This window comes from Camelina sativa, chromosome 11 (assembly GCF_000633955.1).
Source record: "Camelina sativa cultivar DH55 chromosome 11, Cs, whole genome shotgun sequence".
In the NCBI taxonomy this organism is placed as follows: Eukaryota; Viridiplantae; Streptophyta; class Magnoliopsida; order Brassicales; family Brassicaceae; genus Camelina; species Camelina sativa.
The window spans coordinates 32,388,633-32,396,223 of NC_025695.1; positions in this window are offsets into that span (position 1 = coordinate 32,388,633).

Consider the following 7,591-nt stretch of genomic DNA (forward strand, 5'->3'; position numbering starts at 1 on the left):
TTCTCTAATCATGAAATTTGCTTCTCTAGTGTAACTGTTTCCAGATCTTTGATGACTTCTACATGCAACACACTTCTACGTTGTTGTTGATCCATCGAGGTTAGATAAACATATAAATCTTCATCATCACAAATATATGTTGGTGTTTTAGTAACCACGACCAATGGAATGTAACTTAATTTCAGCTCCTTCATAGATTCAGCAATCCCAATCTTTCGGCCAATCTTATCCACTAACATCGAATAGGTTATATCCTCTGCTGATGATGTCCTAAACGGTATACCATACATGCCATCTTCTCTTGGAATCCATTGATATTTTTCTCCGGTCTTTGTGTAATGTCCATCATGAAAATATATGTTGATAGAAAGGTTGCTCATTGTTTCTTCCTGAAAAATTAAAACACTAAATGAAATAACAGTTGTACATTTAAGAATCCCAGTTGTACCAATTATACCAATTCTTACAGTTATACTAGTTATACCATTTGTGTCCCCAATACCTAAAATCCACAACAAATCATTAATCAACCCTCAGTCCATTTAAATTAATGAATCGACCTACAAATACGACTACCAACTGAAATCCCAGTTTCCAATACAACACATTAAAACCGACTAAAACATAGATGGATGGGGTTGTAAGAGAAGCGGATGTAAGAAAACTAGTAAAGAAGGAGAAATCACCTGTTAATGTCGAATCGATGTTAGAGAAGAGCAAAGACGTCGTTCTTGGGTTTAAAGCTTCGCTTTCAATGGGGTGAATGGTCGAGATGCCCGATGAAGACGATGGATGAGGGGGATGGACTGTGATTTGGTTTAGTATCGGTTTTGGTAAGGAGTAAAGTTGGATTACTGTTACGTCATTAAGAGCATGAGAGCAGAGCAGACTAATGGAGAGTACTTAGAATTTTTGTTGGAGAGTAGAGAGCTTTCTAGATTTTAACCCCTCTTAACCCATCTTCGAATCACATCTGGAGAGTGAGCAAGAGCCACCATACACAACCTGAGAGCCGATTTTACATTTCAAAAAGCTTTGTTACGATTTCTTAATTTCGGTTTTGCATTTATTCTACTTTTGATTATGTATTACATTCGCTTCTTTTCAATATATATATCGATTACTTTCGTTTCCAATATTTTTGTTATGCAATTCTTATTCATTTCTTACTTTATGTCGATTGCCAGGAGATTTGAGTAGTGAACTAAGGTTTCTAAGGATAGGATAGGCTAGTAGGTGTTTCATAATCGATTAGGATGTTTTAGATTGATTGTTTTATGAAATTTCCCTTCTGGATTAATGATCTTAATGCTAGGTTCCAACCGAGAGGTTGGGCTTAGATTTTAGAAATTTCCACATTGAGAGGTGCTCGATGAAATGCATGAATTAACTAATGCAAGAGATTTACTCGCTTAGCCTAAGAGATTAGATGTGTAAGGAGTTCATTGACAATAATGAATTGGATTTTAATGTCTGGTTTCTTATTTTAATGTCTGGTTTCTTATGTTTCTTCAACGAGAGTTGGGTAAGAGAGTGATTAAGTCTGATTGTCTATTTCACGAGAGTGGATTAGCAAGGATTTGATATTCATTGCCTAGGGAATAACTTTCTTGAGGCTTGTAAAACATTCTAAGTTGCACTACAAGAAAACAGCCAAACAGCGACTGCACTATTAGTCGCCTAATAGTCGCTGAATGGGATATAACGACCAAATAACGACTAAAGACTGTAGTCATAAATCGTTCGTCGCTAAAATTAATAGTTGTAAACATAGTCGCTAAATAGCGACTACGTTACGACTAATCTGAACAGTCGTAAAAGTAGTCGTAACATAGTCGTAAATAATTACGATTAATTGGTGACTAATTTTACGACTATGAACATTAGTTGTAACGTAGTCACCAAATTTAGTGACTAATTGACGACTATTTAACAACTATAACTGTATTTATATAGTATTTATGTATTTATACATCATTTATACAAATTATATATTTTATTACAATAACAATGTTTATATTTTATTAATTATTTTAAATATATTTAAATTATGAATAATATTTGGTTGGAGTAAATTGATACTAAAATAAAATAAAATATTTATTATTATGAAACCGTGATTTTAAAAAAACTGTATTACAAAATAAAATTATAAACATAATTAAACTAAGAATTAATCATACTAAAAAAATAGATAAACATCTACATAATTAACGGTTGGAAGCACACACTCAAGTCTCGATTGCCTTGTATTCCACCTTTTTGTGCCGATTGAAATGACATTAACATACCACATCCTTCTCTGCAGCAGTCTTGAATCTCAGCTTGATTTGTGCTTTTGAAATCTCAGCTTCACTTTTCATGCTCACACACACGAGTCCATTTTCATGCTTAACCACAAAAGCCCATAGCTTCACGTGTTACCAACGATGCCACCATTATCAAATCTCAATCGTTTTTCTGTCATCATCATCTACAACAATTACCATCTGCAAACCCAAAAAAATAAGATACTCTCCTTCAAAGACAGCAAATACACACAAATATCACAAGCCTTGCCCTGTCGAATATCCTCAATAGCTTGAGAAATACACACAAATCCATCAGTAGGTCGATCAAGATTGAACTCTTCATCCTAACATTAAACCTCTTTCATATAATCCTAGACCACACCCAACTCGTTCTAGATAGTTTTGTTCCCTTGATAACATCACTGGAAAAAAATACAAGGAGACAACATAATCATCAATGGCTAAGCCTAATCCAATTTGATTGTAGATACACATAGAAACTGGGTTCAATTGAATCTAAAATCTCTAAGAAAGAACGATTCAACTTACCGCGAAGGGTAAGCAGCACCATATTCATGGAGAGACAACTAGCTTTATAGGAGAGTGAACCACCACTGCCGTAGAGAAAAATCATGAGAATTACTTATAGATCCGAAATTGAGAAGAATAAGAAGAAGATGGAAGCAAATCTACCTTGTATCGATGAAACGCTGGGGCTGAGATCTAAGATCTGAGATCCGCGAGAGAGTGCTATGGTACCAAATCTAACAACTTGAGAGGATGAAAAAAAACAACACAAATGAAAATGGAATTGATTGAAGTAACAGACGGATGAGACAAAAGAGAATCGCCACACAGAAAGAAAAAAAAGAAAGGAGACGAGAAGAAGAGAAAGTCTCATCGGCCAAGGAGAGGGAAAACAAGAGAGAGAAGGGGAGAAAAAGAAAGAAGATATTTTGTCTGTTGGATTAAATCAATCAAGGGTTGATAGGGTTAATCCTTGTGTTTACATATCATCCAATGAAAACGCTTCATTATTTAAAGAATAATTAATTGCATCCAAACTTTATAATTTCCAATATTTTGCAGTTTTTAAATTCATACTTCAGGAAACAAGATTTAAATTTTAGGATTTGGGAATTGGGGTTTTAGATTTAGAAGAATATTATATTTGATTTAAGTTTAAAAAATGATTAGTTTTATGTTTTGAAATGACTATATTAAATAAATTATAAGAAAATAGTTTTTGGAATTAGATTGAATTATATGTAAAGAAGAAATAGTTTTACACATTGCTTTTATACATATATAATGGTTTAGGGTTTAGAGTATAGGGTTTGGGGTATAAGTTTAAAATTTGGGTTAAGTTTTGATAAAAATATAAGATTCGGAAAACTATAATTTTTTATCAGTGTTAATTAGATCTTATTTTTTTATTGTATTATATTAATTAGACTTTCTTATTAAGTATTAAAGCTTGGTTTTATGTATATATATATCATAATGGTTAAGTTTTGGTTTTATGGTTTATGAATTAATTTCTAAAATTAAGAATTGAAAGTTCAGGATTTAGAGTTTAAGATATAAGTTTTAGAGGTTAGTTAAGAGTTTGAGGTTAAACTTTGAAAATTTTGATTTTCTTAAATAGTGACTGATATGCGACTTTTTAGCAATTTTTACCATGAGTTGCATATTAGTCGCTAAACTGGTGACTTTTACCATGAATCAAATATTAGTCGCTAAATTGGCGACTATTTAGCGATTATTTGTTCTGATATGCGATATAGTCATTAAATAGTCACTAAATTACGACTAAAGTACTGACCACTATATGTAGTCGCAAAAAAACGACTAATATACGACCAAATATTTGTAGTCGTAAAATTGTAGGCTAATAGTCGTTACATAGTCACCAAAAATGGCGACTACATTTGTAGTCGCCATTTGTAGTCGTAAAAACCATCTTTTCTTTTAGTGTTGATTAAGGATACTTATGAACCAATTACCCCATCCTTAGAGTTTTCGTATCTTGATTGTTTACACTTTCTTATCAACCCGACCACAAACCCGATCATGTACTCGATTGCTTGCATCGTGTGGTACTTCGAGTTGTTCTTGATTTTGTTCTTATTTGCTTATCACCCGATTACTAACTCGATATGGTACACGATTGCTTGCATCATGTACCTTGGTCGTGTAGTTCTTTATTTCTGTTCATCTTATGTTGTTAGTTAAAACCCCCCATTATTGCTTCGCTTGACTTGCTTGGTTCTGATTGCATCTTATATGCTAGCATAACAACCATTTGTATTGATAACACTTTGTACTGCAACTGCATAAGAGAATTGTTGCCCTGGTGTAAAAAACCATATTATCATAAATAAAATTGATTTTCCTGTCAAAAACCTTTGGTGCGCAAAATTATTTTTTACAAAGAGATTTGATTTTAAAAATTTGTGAACAAACCAAACTTGTTTTCAAAGCTGGTATTTTACAAAGAAATTTGAATTTTCTGGTTTTAAACTTAGATAATATTTTCAGTGAGAACTGGTTTATTTTACAACTGATTTTAGAGTTCAAGAACGGTTTTAATTGACTGAATTAATATTCTATGATTTCCTGAGAATTTTTCTATGCCTAGCGTTTAATCTTTCTGAATTTACAAAACTCTTATTTATTTTCGCATTGCAATTTAATTAGAAATTAATATGTTTAGCGTAATCACAAAATCCTACAATTTATTATGTGATCTTGAGTTTCCGTGATTCAACCTCCAAGTACTACAACTACAAAGTTGTTAGTACCTCTAGGGTATTACAATTTGAGCTTATCAAATTTTGGCGCCATTGTCAGGGACTCTTTTGATCTATCATTAGATTTGAGTTTTAAATTTCGTCTATATTTTTCTTTTTATTTGTCACTAACGCGCTTTTTTTCTCTTCTGTGTATCAGGTGCATTCCTTCTCAGCATAACACAAGGAGCAAAAAGAATGATCAGAAACTGAATCTTACGAACCAAGAGTTAGGAAATTTAAAGCGTGATAGCCGAAAAGCAGAAAAGTCTTCGAAGATGGTCAATACGATCATTCTGAGAGTTGATGAGGCTGGAGTTTTGAGGGATCAACAGGCCCACTTGCACAATGAGGACGGCCAAAAGATTGATGCAGAAGGCAACGTGATCGCTGAGGAAACTTCGCTGTGGTTGATAACGCGGACGGTGTCGGTCAACACCAACAGAGTGTCGGTCGACACCCACTTTCTGTGGGTGAAAATGGAGCTGGAAACCATGTTAACAACCCGCAACCAGCTCGACGATAGGACCACAACCGGGAGTTGATCAGGACTATCGCAGACTTCAAAAGAGCTTACATGGTTTATGAAAGCCGGTCTGCAATTGTTCCTCCTCCACTCCCGAGGAACGGAGGAATGGTTATGAGCTGAAACCTGCGTACTTCACTTTAGTTGGGCAGAGACCATTCTCGAACCTGCCATATGAGAAGCCTCTGGACCACATTGAACACTCTGAGGATCTTGTCACTAGCATCAAAGCCAATGGAGTTACTGAACACTACATCTACTACAAGCTTTTCCCATACTCTCTTGCAGGAGAAGCATCTCAATGGCTGAAGCAGTTAAAGCCGGGATCTTTGACAACCTGGCAAGAAATCAAGGTGGCATTGCTCAATTGTTTCTATGATGATGCGATGTCTGCTGAGTTCAGAGTCAAACTCTCTGCATTTAAACAAAGACTAGATGAAGCTTTCAAGGCAGCTTGGGTCAGATTCAAGGCTTATCAGAGAGATTGTTCGCATCATGTCTTCTCACGGGTGCAATTGCTGAGTATTTTCTTCAGAGGACTTGACTGGGAGTATCAACTAGCTTTGGATGCTGCTAACCATGAGAACTTTAAGACAAGATTTCCCGCTGAGGCTGGGAATTTGATTGAAAATATTGCTTTCAGCAATAGCACTAAGCATGCAGATTCTGAGAGGAAGAGGTTACATGGGTACTATGATGCTAATCAGCTTGCTAAAGTGACTGCTAAGTTGGATACAGTGCACAATCTTCTTGTGGGGAAGAAGTCAGTCCAATTTGCTGCTGAAGTTGAGACATTTGAGCCAAAGCTAGATGATTAAGAAGTGGATGTTAATTTTGTGTATGGAGTTGGTCATCAAGGACAGAAATTTTGGAATCCGTAAGGCAACATGCCTTATCTTGGGAACAGCCAACACAACAACTACCAAGGGAACACTTCGGGCTACACTCCTATGCTAGATTATCAGAAACACAAACTAACAACAGCTAACTATGGGTTTCTGGACGAAATCTCTGCAGACGCAAAGGGTGTCGATCGACATTACTTTGGTGTCGATCGACACCACCATCACAAATGAGTAAAATCCGATTTTGGTTCACAATTTCAGTACTTATTCATTGTTGTTTATTTTTTCGTCGATAATCTTAGGCTTGATAACACTGGAGGCAATCTAAGTCTGGGGGAGACAGTTACTTACTATGTTTTTGGTTTTGGAAAGTCAGTTGTGTCAGTCAGAACCGTATTTTTGCTTTTATTGAGTCAAATTTTACTTTTGGGAATTATAGATCTTTAACTAATGGTTTATGTTGTTTCGCTAACACTTTAATGAATCTTGATTGAGTTTGACCTCGGCACTGAAGTTTGGAAAGAATATGAGCTGTATCAATAATCCTGAAAGGTTCTTACTTGATGGATATCTGGTTGAACTAACATTATCTCTACTTTTATCAGGATTTTAATTGGACTTAATCTCTTACCTTGGAGTTGGAATACATTTCACTAAATTTGTCTGGTTGAACTAACGTTACCCTTGCATACTTCAAATCTCATGGAAACCTGCATAGGAAAGAAAGAAAAAAAGAAAGAAAGAGCAAGGGGTTGATAAGAAAAAAAAAATGTACCCTAGAAAATTATGGAGAAATGAGAATCAACCCCTTGGAAGTGAGAAAAGGAAAATCAAAGGAGATGTATGAAGAATGTCTTGGCAAGAAGAAAGTCCATATGCCACTGATCGATATTCCCATGGTAAGAACTTATGTAATGAGATAACAATGGTGAGACCAGAGATTCCAAAGGATTATGGGATTTGAGTAAGAAATTTGTTGGAGGGCTAACCTGTGCAACGGACGATTTGATACTCCCAAGCATTCTCTCTTCAGGACATTAAAGACACTCCATAAAAATGACTTCCATAACCCAAATTTTGTGGTAATCATCTAAGAAAAATCCTGTGAGCTGATATGTCTATATTTTTTCTCCCCTT